Source organism: Macrobrachium nipponense, chromosome 32, assembly GCF_015104395.2.
Source record: "Macrobrachium nipponense isolate FS-2020 chromosome 32, ASM1510439v2, whole genome shotgun sequence".
NCBI lineage: Eukaryota > Metazoa > Arthropoda > Malacostraca > Decapoda > Palaemonidae > Macrobrachium > Macrobrachium nipponense.
In genome coordinates this window covers 61,497,277-61,513,080 of record NC_061094.1, presented here as the reverse complement: position 1 = coordinate 61,513,080, position 15,804 = coordinate 61,497,277, and the positions used below count along the sequence as shown (strand labels likewise).

Here is a 15,804-nt window from a genome sequence, read left to right as displayed (position 1 = left end):
CATTCTAAAGCATCGCGTTCGATAGCGGAACATTAGCTATCTCAGCAATTCATATAAAAAACATACGTAGTCCGCCGGCTCGGCAAGTTACAAGTTTCCGGCGTAGGTTAAACAGGTCAACCGCTTCCCATGGAAGTTGTTGTGCGCAAAGTTATCATAAAAACATAAAATGTTGACAAAGCTTTGAGCTAGATCAGGCTACTGCAGACAGCGCATAGCGTAATCTAGGTCTGCTTTGGTCACGTAGAACCCTCCTAATGCCATGACCTCAGGTCATGGGTTTATATTTACAGATCTTGTAAATCTAATATATGTAATTATTACATATGTAGGAAGTGCAATACGAAAAATGAAACCATAAACCACATAGCAAGTGAATGCCGGCACTTGCACAGAACCAGTACAAAAAGAGGCATGATTTCAGTGGCAAGAGCCCTCCACTGGAGCCTGTGCAAGGAAACATCAGCTACCTTGCAGTAATAAGTGGTACGAGCACCAACCTGAGGGAGTGATAGAAAACGATCAGGCAAAGATCCTCTGGGACTATGGTATCAGAAACGGATAGGGTGATACGTGCAAACAGACCAGACGTGACGTTGATTGACAAAGTCAAGAAGAAAGTATCACTCATTGATGTCGCATACCATGGGACACCAAGAGTTGAAGAGAAAGAGAGGGCAAAAAATGGATAAGTATCAAGATCTGAAAATAGAAATAAGAAGGATATGGGATATGCCAGTGGAAATCGTACCCATAATCATAGGAGCACTAGGCACGATCCCAAGATCCCTGAAAAGGAATCTAGAAAAACTAGAGGCTGAAGTAGCTCCAGGACTCATGCAGAAGAGTGTGATCCTAGAAACGGCACACACAGTAAGAAAGTGATGGACTCCTAAGGAGGCAGGATGCAACCCGGAACCCCACACTATAAATACCACCCAGTCGAATTGGAGGACTGTGATAGAGAAAAAATAAAAAAAATAATATAATAATAATAATAATAATCGATGAATGTCAGGTCAACGAGTGTCTCTCTCCGCTGGTCAGTAGATGCAAAACCATAAATTAAGACTTTTTTTACTTAATCTCCTTCTTAGGAAATTTATCCTCCAATTTATTTACTAAGTTAGTGAAGGAAACAATTATGTCTTTAGTAATTCAACCACTAATTTATTTACTAAGTTAGTGAGGCAAAAACAAATACAAATCATAAAGACATATCTTGCCAGGTTCAGGAAAGTTAGACTTATCTTTTTCCCAACTTGTGCTGTTCTAAATATTTCAGCTCGGGCTGTTCTTGTTGACGGGGGGGGATTTGTCTCTACCACAAGAAAATATTACCCTTCTCTTTTATCCAGTGGAATTTCTTCTTAGCGTTGCCATGTATTATCTAGTATTAGAAGATATTTCTGGACATTTTTGGCGTCGTAAATCGTTCTTCTTTTGTGCATCGCTCTGTAGAAAAGTTTCTTATATGAATAATTGAAATGTGCAGAGTGGTTCTGATAAGTGTGGAGGAATATTTAGGTCATTCTCGATGGCAATATACTTAGTGACAGGTGTGTGCTTGCGTGTGTATGTGTGTGTGTGTGCATGTGTGTATATATGTCTTGTGTGTCTAGTAGTATGTGATTCACTAACCTTTCCAGGCAACTTCATAAATCATTTGGAAATAAATTTCAAACGTTCTATGAGGATTATGGGCCTCCAATTTAACATAACATAAGAGTTCTTTGTCATTATATTTACTGTAAAATTTATGTTCTCTTCGATGAAATTTCAATTTAACATTGACTAGAGATTTGGAATTGGATTTTGTCATTCTGAGCCTTGGGATTAATGTAGTTTCCTTTCTTTGTTGTAGTAATAATTATATTATCATTGTGAGATGAAGGTGATTATTATTATTATTATTATTATTATTATTATTATATTATTATTATTATTATTATATTAATCTTTTATTGAATAAGACATATATGAGGTAGAAGTATAATAATAATAATAATAATAATAATAATAATAATAATAATAATAATAATAATAATAATCACTTCATCTCACAATGATAATAATAATTATTATCATTATTATATTATTATTATTATTATTATATTATTATTGATTATTATATTAACCTTTTATTGAATAAGACATATAGGTAGGTAAAAGTATAATAATAATAATAATAATAATAATAATAATAATAATAATAATACTAATAATAATAATAATAATAATAATAATAATAATAATAATAATATAGATCTTACTCATTTAAATTACCCTTTTATAATGTCAGCACAATCATCAAATTAACTTTCTCTCTCTCTCTCTCTCTCTCTCTCTCTCTCTCTCTCTCTCTCTCTCTCTCCTCTCACCAGATCGTGGAGGAGAGTTGACAGCCATAAAGGGAGAGGGATCCACGTTTTGGTCCTACACCAGGCAAGCGGAGCCGTCATGGCCCAGAGGGTCTTCGACACCTACTCCCCCCACGAGGACGAAGCCATGACCCTCTTCCTCAACATGGTGTCCCCCGGAAGGATCCTCGTGTTAGCCATTAAGGTAAGCTCTCCGTAGGATCTGTCCTGGCAGGGACAGGCGCGCGCTCGCTCCCAAGGTCGCCTGAATAATGATGGAGGTTTTAATTGCTGTTTTGGGAGTCTTCCGTTTTCCTTCAGAGTTTCGTTTTCTATGAGGTGATGAGTTATGCTGACTGGGCAGTTTTAGAGCATAGCTAAGTGAAATCACTGTTGATGAGACGTTTCTGTCCAAAGTCAGTATTATTATTATTATTATTATTATTATTATTGAATACAATAGCTGTTTCAACGGCATTTAATTTATATAGAATCTTCTCAATTCTTCTTATTATCTTTTTCTCGTCAGCATGTAGCTGGTGTATTAAGTTTCCTAAGGACATGTAAAGATTTTCATTTGTCTTAGGTTTATTCCTCTAACGTGTCGACAGCGCACAGGCAGTCATCTATGAGTTGTTTACAGTACAGTGAATTAAGATACAGTTTTACAAGTATTTATAGCATGCAAGGTCGTGTACAATCGGTGGGCGGGTCGGTGGGAACGGATTTTAATTGGTCGTTGGTTGATGGAAACGAAATCTCCCCCTGAGGCGTTCTGACCTGCGTAGTTTGGACGGGGTTATTAGCGTCGGTTGGGTGTTGTTTGGGGTACCCACTCTTGGGCGGCAGGCTGTACAATTGATATATCTCCGCTCGTTCTCTCCCGCTTTCTCTCTCTACTTCTTCCGCTCTTTCTCTCTCTCTTGCTCTCTCTTCTCTTCTCTGCAAGTTCCTCTCTCTCTCTCTCTCTCTCGTTCGCTCCTTCTAACGCTCTCCTCTTTCTCTCTCTGCTGCTCCTCTCTCTCTCTTTCTCTTTCTCTCTCTGTTTGCTCCTCCTCTCTCTTTCTCTTTCTCTCTCTCTCTCTCTCTGTCTCTCCCCCTCGATCTCTCTCTCTCTCTCTCTCTCTGTCTCTCCCCCCTCGATCTCTCCTCTCTCTCTCGTGGATGATACGTAGTCGGTTGGTTTCTTGCGCCATTTCTTCTTATGATGGTGGGAGAAACTCTGTTTCTTTACCGTGTTGATAGTCGGTTTTTTCTCTAATATATGTAAAGCTTCAAGATAACGTAGGCGTTTCGGTGGTCCGGTGCATGGTCAATAATTTCTATGTTCTTTATAAGCTCAGCTCTTTTCTGGTCTGTTGTGTTTTTCCCCCCCCACCCCTATAGTGAATGAAAATGGCCCCTTCTTGAAGATGACACGAGAGACGCTTGGAGAGTCTGGTAGTGGTCATCCCGATATAAGAATGGTGGCATCCATCCACCGAGCATGTGAATTCGTAGATGCACTCCTTCTCTTCAAAGACGTTTCTGGGGGCGCCGGGTTGTTTCTAAGAAGCAGCTGGCTGGTTTTCATGCTTTTGTAATAAATTATGAGGCTAATTTTATCACTTTCTGTAGTGGGGGAGACATTTTCACTGATTATTTTCCTTATAGCCTTTCATCTTCCAAATATTTGTGGAGTGCATATGATTTTTTATAAAATATTTTTATAGCTCCACTTTGGTCGTTAGTTACGGTTGTTCTTTCTTGGTGCCATTTATTTTATGGAGTCCCTCGTTTGGCGTTCGACCATACGGTTTGAAAAGTTATTATTAATGAGAACTTGTGTAGACCTTTCGATTTCCCTGGTCTCTCCATGTGGAACAGTGTGTAGGGCGCGGCGGACGAAGGCCTCTACCACCGATCTTTTATACCTGTCTGGGCACTCGCTGGACCCATTAAGGCATAGACCCGGGTTTGTGGGTTTCTTGTAAACCGTGGTGGTATATCCCGTAGGGGTCTGCTGTACCCGAACGTCCAGGAAGGGTAGGGCATATGCACCACAAATATTTGGAAGATGAAAAGGCTATAAGGAAAATAATCAGTGAAATGTCTCCCCCACTACAGAAAGTGATAAAATTAGCCTCATAATTTATTACAAAAGCATGAAAACCCAGCCAGCTGCTTCTTAGAAACAACCCGGCGCCCCCAGAAACGTCTTTGAAGAGAAGGAGTGTCATCTACGAATTCACATGCTCGGTGGATGGATGCCACCATTCTTATATCGGGATGACCACTACCAGACTCTCCAAGCGTCTCTCGTGTCATCTTCAAGAAGGGGCCATTTTCATTCACTATAGGGAAAAACACAACAGGAGACCAGAAAGAGCTGAGCTTATAAAGAACATAGAAATTATTGACCATGCACCGGACCGAAAACGCCTACGTTATCTTGAAGCTTTAACATATATTAGAGAAAAAACCGACTATCAACACGGTAAAAGAAAACAGAGTTTCTCCCCACCATCATAAGAAGAAATGGCGCAAGAAACCAACCGACTACGTATACATCCACGAGAGAGAGAGGAGAGATCGAGGGGGGAGAGACAGAGAGAGAGAGAGAGAGAGAGATCGAGGGGGGAGAGACAGAGAGAGAGAGAGAGAGCGAAAGCAGAGAGAGAGAGAGGAGCAAACAGAGAGAGAAAGAGAAAGAGAGAGAGAGAGTGCAGGCAGAGAGAAAGAGAGAGCGTTAGAAGGAGCGAACGAGAGAGAGAGAGAGAGAGAGAGGAACTTGCAGAAAGAGAAAGAGAGAGAGCAAGAGAGAGAGAAAGAGCGGAAGAAGTAGAGAGAAAGCGCGGGAGAAGAACGAGCGGAAGATATATCAATTGTACAGCCTGCCGCCCAAGAGGTGGGTACCCCAAACAACACCCAACCGACGCTAATAACCCCGTCCAAACTACGCAGGTCAGAACGCCTCAGGGGGAGATTTCGTCCATCCAACGACCAATTAAAATCCGTTCCCACCGACCCGCCACCGATTGTACACGACCTTGCATGCTATAAATACTTGTAAACTGTATCTTAATTCACTGTACTGTAAACTCTCATGATGACTGCCTGTGCTGTCGACACGTTAGAGGAATAAACCTAAGACAAATGAAAATCTTTACATGTCCTTAGGAAACTTAATACACCAGCTACATGCTGACGAGAAAAAGATAATAAGAAGAATTGAGAAGATTCTATATAAATTAAATGCCGTTGAAACAGCTATTGTATTCAATGCTACTGCCCTCAGAGAAGGCCTCCTTCCTTATTATTATTATTATTATTATTATTATTATTATTATTATTGATCAGCATATAAACCCCCAATTCATATAAGACGAGATTACTGGGGTTTTGTCTTATTATTATTAGTTATTATTATTATTTTATTATTATTATTTATTAATTATTTATTATTATTATTCAGCATATAAACCCCAGTTTATCTAAGACAATCCCACATGGCCCTTCTTCTTCTTCTTCTCTTCTTCTTCTTCTTCTTCTTCTTCTTCTTCTTCTTCTTCTTCTTCTTCTTCTTCTTATTATTATTATTATTATTATTATTCAGAAGATAAGCCCTAATTCTTTGAGCTGTCGTTGGTATATGAAAGTTATATTCAGAAAAAAGGCGCGTAGATTTATATTCAAAATTCGAGCACCTTACAGAGATAATGAAATTTAATTACTGTATTATCGTGTTTTTTAATTATTTAGCAAATGCCGAGGTACTTTTTCGCGAATGTTTATCACGTAAAAAGATAATATTATTTGTCTTTTCTGAGAACAGTTTTACTTAATGAAATGTAATTACTGTAATATCGAGCTATGAATTATGTTCCAAATACGGAAGTAATTATTGGAAAAATATTTATTACGTCAAAGATAATATTGCTTTTTCTAAGAACAGTTTTACTTAATTTAATGAAATGTGATTACTCTAATATCGAGTTATGAATCATGTTGCAAATATCGATGTTAATTTGGGGGAAAATATTTATTACGTACAAGATATATATATCTCTTCTGAGAATCGTTACACTTAATTTAATGCAATGTAATTAATGTAATATCGAGTTATTAAGTATGTTGCAAATGCCGAGATAATTTTGAGGGAAAATATTTATAACCAAAAAAAGAAATTGTCTGCTTTTTCGGAGAATAGTTTTACTTAATGGAATGTAATTACTGTAATAACGAGTTATGAATTATGTAGCAGATTTCGAGGTAATTTGGGGGGGAAAATATTTATCACATAAAAGATAATATTGCCTTTTCTGAGATCAGTTTTTCTTCATTTATATTTATCACGTAACGACAATATTATCTGCTTTTTTTCTGTGAGAACAGTTTTTCCCTGAAGAGGAAAGTCCATTGTTCATAAATATAAGACCGCGGACAATAAAAATCCTGGAATCACATTGACGCCTCGAAAAAAAAAGCCCTATTCTCCGGATTTTGGAGAATAAGCAGTGAGTTCCAGGAGGTGAATCCTTTATCAACCTTTTTTTTCAAGCACGGAAAAGTCCTAAGGCCAGACGTAATTAACGCGGCCCTCCTGTTGGTAACTCAGCACCAAGTCCTTCCTCTACGCGCCCCGAGCTCTCTCTCTCTCTCTCTCTCTCTCTCTCTCATCCCGAAGGAGCCTTAGGCCTAGACTTGACAGCTTCAAGTTGCGAAGAGAAGATGGAATATCACCCGATCGATCTTAGCCAATAAGACTTTGCGTGTTATATTCATTATGCTTCTATGTAAAATTAGGCATATCTTCCTTAGACCAATATTGATTAATCTGAAGTTAGGTATATCTTCCTTAGATTAATTATGGTTAATCATAAATTAGGTCCGCCTTCCTTAGATTAATATTAAACCTGAAAATCAGGCGTATCTTCGTTTAAGTTAATTTTATTAATATTGCACAGTGTCTTGAGAGATCTCGGTAATAAGTTGTACGCAGAAGCTGCGGTTTTGAAGTTGGGGATATTAATTAGTCCACAGTCATCTTCGTTTGTAAGATGCTAATGAGGTCTTAACAGCTCATAATTATGTCTTGTTAATTTCAAAAGGGATATTGTGACCGTATAATCCTTTATTAGAATTTCAAACGAATATCGTGATTGACTTACAAAGTCAATATTGAGCGACAGATCAGGATGTTGGCTCTGCAACGGAAATATAAATACCCTTCTAATAAAAGCACTGTAATTATTAAACAAAAATTATGTTTCATAATTATGCTTCTGTTCTTTCATTACAGTAAGCTTTATTTGTTCTGTTACATAAATAACAAAAGAGATTTTTAATTGATTGATAATATGTCATACTTCTCTTTCAGTTTGTCACAATCTTTATCAGAATTCGAAGAAAATGAGATGAGTTACGGAATGCCTGTGACCTGTTACAAATTATTTACTTTTCCTTGATGCAGGTGTCAAAATACCTGACACTTTCTGCCACTTTATGCAACGGAAAAGTAGTAATTTACAAAATACCAGATGAAATTCAATGATGCCCTTCTGCCAGAGAAAGTTACAATTGAATTTCGATTGTGGTCTAATACTTGTCCAAAAAAAAAAGTTTTGTAATTTCAGTGGGTAATTATCTAAATATTTCAGAAAACGACTCGTCATTTTTGACAGCTTTATGTATTGTATTTTTTTAACAATTTAAATTTGTTATTGGCGTTTTTCCAAAACGAATGTATTCAGTTTTGAATCCAAGAAATACCAGTGTTTTGCGAATAAAGTAAAATATACTATATATATATATATATATTATATATATATATAATATATATATATATTATATGATATATATATATATATATTATATATATAGTATATAATATATATATATAAATATATATATATATATATTACATAAATATATATAATATATATATAAATATATATATATTTATTATATATATATATGGGTATATATATATATACTGATACTATATATATACATATATAATCTATATATATGATATATATATATAGTATTATATCTATATAATATGTTAATATTGTATTAAATATATACTATATATATACATATTATATATATATATATAATATATATATATATATAATATATATATATATAATATATTTATATATATCTATATTATATATAAATATATTATATATTTTTTATTTTATATATTCTATATATATATATCTTTTATTATATATATATATATAAAAAATATATATATATATATGAATATATATATGGTAATATATATATATATATATATATATATGATATATATTGATATATTTTAATTTATATATTTTTATTTATTATAACATATAATATAAAATATATATATATATTCTATATATATATATATATATATATATATATATGTATTGTATATGTGTGTGTAATGTATTTACTATTTTGGTATAAAATAAACAAAATGAATAATCTACCAATCTAAGACAAATTTAACCACCTAGACATCCATTAATATCAATCATATCTGTCACACCAGGACGAGGGACACCTTCCAGATGAAAGGCAGCGGCCGTGAGGCCATAAGACGTTCTGGGAGCAGCAGCCACGCACAGTTAGGGTGGGGAGGGACATGTGGGCGTTCGTGAGCGTGAAAGGCGTGTCTACGGGGAAACAGCTGTCTCACAGCCCTGATTTCAATACCTGGGCACACCTGTGATGCTCAGGACAGAGGTCCCCCTCGTTCTCTGGAAGGTAGGTCCTGGGTGAAGTTCTGGAGAGAGAAGATAGAGAGAAGGATGAGAGAGAGGATGAGAGGAGAGAAGAAGAGGAGAGAGACGTAGAGGAGAGAGAATCATCTTGGAGAGAGTGAGTTAAAGAATCATCTTGGAGAGAGAGAGTCCTTACTTTCTTACAGTCCTTACAGTTCGTTTCGGGTGCCCCAGGTCCCTCAGTGTGAGGCGCCTCTAATGTCTACCAGAGAGTTGCTAGTACATCTTCCGGTATATTTTGCATCTTCCAATCTTGGATGGTCTGGGATGCAGTTTAGATATTTGTCGAGCTTATTCTTAAACACATCTACGCTCACTCCTGATTATATTCCTCAGATGAGCTGGCAACGCATTGAATAGACGCTGCATTATCGATGCTGGAGTGCGTAGTGGATTAATGTTCTGTGTGCTTTCCTTATTTTTCCTGGTTATAGTTTTGGGCACTATTAATCTACCTCTGCTTGCTCTTTCTGATATTTTTAGTTCCATGATATTTTCTGTTATTCCTTCTATCTGTTTCCATGCCTGAATTATCATGTAGCGTTCTCTTCTCCTTTCTAGACTATATAATTTTAAGGATTGTAGTCTTTCCCAGTAGTCTAGGTCCTTAACTTCTTCTATTCTAGCTGTAAAGGACCTTTGTACACTCTATTTGTGCAATATCCTTTTGATAGTGTGGGTACCATATCATATTGCAATATTCAAGTGGACTACGAACATATGTTTTATAAAGCATAATCATGTGTTCAGCTTTTCTTGTTTTGAAGTGCCGTAACAACATTCCAGATTTTTGCTTTACATTTTGCCAACAGAATTGGCTATTTGATCATTGCATAACATGTTCCTATTCATCATCACACCAAGGTCTTTAACTGCTTCCTTATTTGTGATTGTCTCATTATTAGGTCCCCCTATATGCATATAGCTTTTCTTCTCTGTCTCCATAACTTATTGATTCAAATTTATCAGAGTTTAAATACCATCCTATTTACCTCTGCCCAATCATATACTTTGTTAAGGTCTCTTTGTAGAGGCGTTCCATCTTCACACAAGTAATTCTATACTGCTATTATTGTGCATCAGCGAAACTACTCACTACGAATCCTTAACATTACTGTCTATGTCTTCAATCATAAAATAACAAACAATATTGCAGCTGCACGTACCTTGTGGCACACCGGATATTACCTTGGTTTCATCCGATTTCTCATCGTTTGCAATAACTATCTGTTTTCTGTTGTGTAAAAATTCTTTTAACCATCTTCCTACTTATCTACGATATTGTGTTTTCTAATTTTCTTTGCTAATATATTATGGTCTACTTTTGTCAAAAGCTTTTGCAAAGTCTTAGATAAACCACATCTGTTTCATTTCGCTTTTCATATTTTTGAATATGTTCTCACGGTGGGACTAACAGTTGGGTTTGTGTACTTTTTTCCGGGTACGAAACCGTGTTGTCCTATATTAAACAAATTATTTTTTTATTAAATGTTTCATAATATTTTTCTTCCATTACCCTTTCATACACTTTCATAATATGTGATGTTAGACTCACAGGCCTATAATTACTTGCCTCTAGTCTTGATCCACTTTTGAAAGTAGGGGGGTGATATATGCTAATTTGTGCTCATCATAATCTTGCCTGTATCTACACTTTGTCTTAATAATATTGCAAGTGGCTTTGCGATAGAATGAACTACTTTCTTTAATTACAAAATAGGCAGGGACTCCATCCGGCCCTGCAGCAGCTCCATTTTTAATTTCATTAATTGCCTGCACAATATCAGCTTCATTAATTTCTATGTCAGCTAAATATTTCACCTATTTTCGTCCCTTACTTCTATATCATTATCTTCATTATTCTATTCTAGGGGTGAATTCTCTCTTATATCGTTCTGCCAGTATGTTGCAAATTTCCTTTTTTTCATTCGTTAATCTCCCTTCAATTCTCAGAGGGCCTATTTCTATTTTCTTCTTTTATTCATCTTCTTCGCATATGAGTATAATAGTTTGGGGTTTGCTTGATATTTAATAGGGTTTTTTCTTCCAAGTCCGTTTTTCATTTTCTTTTGATTGTATAATCTTTTGTTCTGCATTTTCTATCTTACTTTTTAGTTCTATAACTTTCCATGCATTTTTTTTCTTTTGCAAGACCTTTTTTTCCACTTTCTGATTCTGGAAAAACAAGATCCTTCTGTCTCTTGGTATGCATGAATGATGTTTACTTTTCTTCTTCGGTATATATTTATCCACTATTTTCTCCAATTATTTATATAATATCTCCGTTTTTATTTAACCCTTTATGTCATTCTACTTTTTTTGCCCCCCCCCTGAAAAAATGTTATCCCAACAATCTTTGTTTAATTCTTCATTAATTTCTGACCATTTTATATTTTTACTGTAGAAATTGTATTTTCCATATCCTTCCCACTTTTTCATTTCTTGCTTATCTCTATTTTCACTTGCTTTGGAATGAACTGTTAATTCTATGACATTATGATCTGAAATACTCGCATTATAAACTATTATTTCTTTAACATAATTCATCTCGTTCACAAATACTAGGTCTAAAGATTTTCCTTTCTTGTTGGCAGGTGATTTATTTGTTGAATGTTGTATTCTAGTAGCATATCTAATAGCTTTTCAAATTGCCTCTTATCTTCTGCACTACTATTACTCTCTTTTTTATATGTATAAGTACAACCACAGTCTCCTATTCGTTCTTTCCATTCTACGAAAGGAAAGTTGAAGTCACCAGATAGGGAGAATAGTCCAGTCCTTGTGATTTCTACATATATCATCCAATTTTTCAATTATTAAGTCAAACTCTTTAGTATTAGGAGGTCTATATATTACTATGTTCATCAATTTTCAGATTCAAATTCTAATACCGCTATTAGTTCACATTCCCGAGTTTTTACTAATATTTTTTTTCTCCATATATTTTCCCCTTGTTTTTTTTTTTGTCTTCCCATATATTGCGGTTCCCCCTTGATTCCTATTTTTTCTATCGTGATCTATAAGTTTGGAACCCTTTTATTGATCATCATTCCCAGTCTCTTGGGAATACCAGGTTTCACTTATATTCATTATATTCTATTTTTATTTTCATTTTGGGTTAGTTCTTCTAAGTACTCTATTTTTCTTTTTGAGTTACTCGTAACTAAACCCTGCGCATTCATCACTATGATGGTTTGCGTGTTTTCTCCTTCATTTAATATTGGTAGTAATAAGGATTTTCCCATGTCTCTTTCCTGTTCTGGTATGTTGTTCTTTTTTTCATTTCCAGAAATTCTGACATTAAAAAATCCAACTTTTCCATAATATTTGATCTTCCTTCATCATAATTATTCATTTTGTGTCTGAATCTGCAATTTTCTCCGTTTCTGCAATATCCTCTTGGCATAATAAATACAGTTATTATCTCTTGAGTAGAATTTCGGAGCTGATGCTTTGAAATTTTTTGCTGACAACCCTCTGCATATCTCATTGGTGGTTTGCTTTTTCTCTTTTACCTGATATTCTTGATTTCTCTCTTTATTTGTTTGTCTTCTTATTTGGATTTTATTACTTGGTTGGTTATTTCATTTGATTATGATTCATGGCTACAGGGTGCATATATTTGCATTTTTGTCGAACTTACATCCTTTTCCTTCTTTTAGGTTTTTACATATTTTTGGATGCAGATCTCTGCAATCATCCCCATAGCCATCTAAGTATGCACATTTAACATATATTTCATAGTTTTGACATACCTTAGGATGTTTGTAGTAACATCTTTCTCCAAATCTGCAATTCCCTCTTTTCAAAGGTTGCAGATTTTGTTCTTTCTTGTCTATTTTTTCCTCTTTCCCGTCATTGTGTAGATCTGGGTAGAGCCTCTTCGGGATTTGCTTTTCTGTTGTCATATCGTAATTTATTCTTCGTAGGTATGCTGCTTTATTGCCTCATATGTAGTATCAATGAGTATCTCTGCATCCATACTTTTATCTTGTTCTTTGTTTTCCTTCCTTATTTTTTTCTGTCATTTCATTTTTGTTTACTTCTCTTCCGTTTTCCTCTTCTTCTTTTTCTTTTTCTTCTTCTTCCTTCTCCTTCCTCTTCTTCATCCTCAAACTATTTGTACATTCAATCTTGATTTAATAACATTGTCTATCCATGATAGACAATGTTTGAACAAAAAATTCTTGTATCTTTTCTCAAATCTTGTTTTATTTTACCTCAGCAGAACCACAAACCTGTGGGCTGGGGTCCAAAAAGGGTAAAGAAACGGCAAATGTTTTTGCATGGCCAAAGCCACATTTTCTGACGCTTTATCCTACTATTTTCACACTAATCTTATCACCGATAGTTCACGAACACTTCTAGTATTTCTCAAATTCTAGTCGTATGTTAAAACATTGTGATATCTGTTGATTAATCTGACTTCACGCGGGTACGTCTCACCAAGCAAGAGAGAGAGAGAGAGAGAGAGACTGAGAGAGAGAGAGAGAATCGTTTGAGAGAGACTGAGAGAGAGAGAAAGACAGAGAAAGAGAATGAGAGAATCTTCTTTGACAGACACACACAGAGAGAGAGAGAGAGAGAGAGAGAGAGAAAGAGAGAGAGAGAGAGAGAGACTGTTGAAGAGATAAGGAGAGAAAACGTATGACTTTACATAATCTTCTTTGAGAGAGAGAGAGAGAGACGAGAGAGAGAGAGAGAGAGAGAGAGAGAGAGAGAGATTTAAAACGTATTAAGAGGAACATTAGATGTCTTCGAAAATACAAAAAGTCAGACAGAATTATATACCAAGCACAAATTATGTCTGCCTAACACTTGCCATTTCAGAGAGCGAATGTGACTGGCCAGACACGGAGGAACACAGAAGGAGGAGGGATTTCTGCAGCCATATCGAAGGCTACGGCTCTGTCTGTTCGTGTACCGAACCGGCACCGTTGGATTTCACGACGGAGCCAGTGAGTATATGATGATGAAAATAATAATAATAACAGTAATAATAATAATCATGCTTAGGCCTGGTCTACATATGGATACTTTATATAGACTGGCGCGCATGCATCACTCAGACAGATAATTTGTACGAAAGCGTGTTTATAGATGCAACCTATAAGTTCTGATTAATTTTTTTGTGTTGGCACATGTACTACGCATGCGCGGTCAGCCGTTTATGAGCACGCACGAAAACACCTTTTGGCATCATGTCGCCATCTACTTATATATATTCATTCTCGGCGTATCGTCGAAGCAATTTCGCTTTGAGTCTGAGCGATTATTATTATTATTATTAGGAGGGATTATTTTATATCAAATCAGCAAGTCTATTTCTCCCCTTTATCTCTTCCCTCTACCAATTCCATTTATTCCCTTCATCCCATCGCACATAAATGGACAGAGACTCTCCAACCCTTCGTGTCTCGTCTCCCACATCCCTTCATAATTCATTCTCCGATGGCCGCCACGTCCAACAGCAATTCCTTGATTTCTTTCCCTTCTCGTGAGATAATGGCGAGGTAATTTCCTCCCCCTGCGTACCTCCCCATTACGGACGGGATGGAGAATCTGGTTATGGTCGTTTATGATAAATGGCGCGATGTTATTAGCGCTTATTTACTTGTTTTGTTCGTTGGATTGGGTCTGTTTACTCCCGACTTCGGTTGGCCCTGAGTTTGCTATGTTTAGCGGTTGTGGGATCGAAGCTTATAGCGCTGTTTTTTGAGAGGGATGTGAATGTCAGTAGGTATATATATATATATATATATATATATATATATATTATATATATATATATATATATATATATTATATATATATACTGACATTCACATCCCTCTTAGGTCACTTTCAAATCAAAAGGGAAAAACCACTTAAGAGTCAGTAAGAGTCATGATATACTCAAACATAATTTGCATACTTCGAAATCATAAATATGCTTTGTTAACCTTCTTATTTTTCTTTCAGCTCCTCAACAACCAAGTTCACGACGTCCCCGTAGCCATAATTGCAAGCAACCGTCCACATTATCTATATAGGTAAGCAGGAAGTTCATTTCGTAAACTGGTACAAAGCAAGATTTTGAATCACAAAGCCACGCCACACTTTGCGCATGCGTGTGCAACCAAGTGTATTTCCAGGTCTTGGTATCTCCTTGTTCATTCAAATAATTTTATTGCATCCGTCTGTCAGAGAGAATGTTATGTGTTACGATGTGAAGGATGTTATAGGAGGTATAACTTATACTAATGACTATTAGTGTGTAAAATTTTGTTGGTTAGGACATACTTTGTATACAAAATATTAGTGTGTAATACTTTGTTGCTAGGACATACTTAGTCTACAAATAATAGTGTAATACTTTGTTGCTTAGGACATACTTGTACTACAAACTATAGTAAGTGTGTAAAATTTTGTTGCTTAGGACTTACTTTGTACTACAAAACTATTAGTGTTTGTACTTTTGTTGCTAGGACATACTTTGTACTTACAAAAACTATTAGTGTGTAATACTTTGTTGGGCTTAGGACCTACTTTGTACTTTACAAACTATTAGTGTTGTAATACTTTGTTGCTTAGGACAAATACTTTGATTAATACAAACTATTAGTGTGTAATACTTTGTTGCTTAGGACATCTTGTACTACAAACTATTAGTGTGTCATACTTGTTTGATCAACTTGTGTACAGGG

General features: G+C 35.5%; 1 protein-coding gene across 1 annotated transcript in view; it reads left to right on the top strand.

Annotated features, from left to right (window-relative positions):
- The first annotated feature begins 14,025 nt into the window (after positions 1–14,025).
- Positions 14,026–15,804, top strand: part of LOC135207551 (protein O-linked-mannose beta-1,2-N-acetylglucosaminyltransferase 1-like) — a 6,144-nt gene continuing 4,365 nt past the window's right edge. Inside the window, exons 1-2 of the mRNA XM_064239382.1 lie at positions 14,026–14,076; positions 15,080–15,150. The gene's annotated coding sequence lies outside the window, so the exon portion shown is untranslated. The remainder of the gene's footprint in view (positions 14,077–15,079; positions 15,151–15,804) is intronic.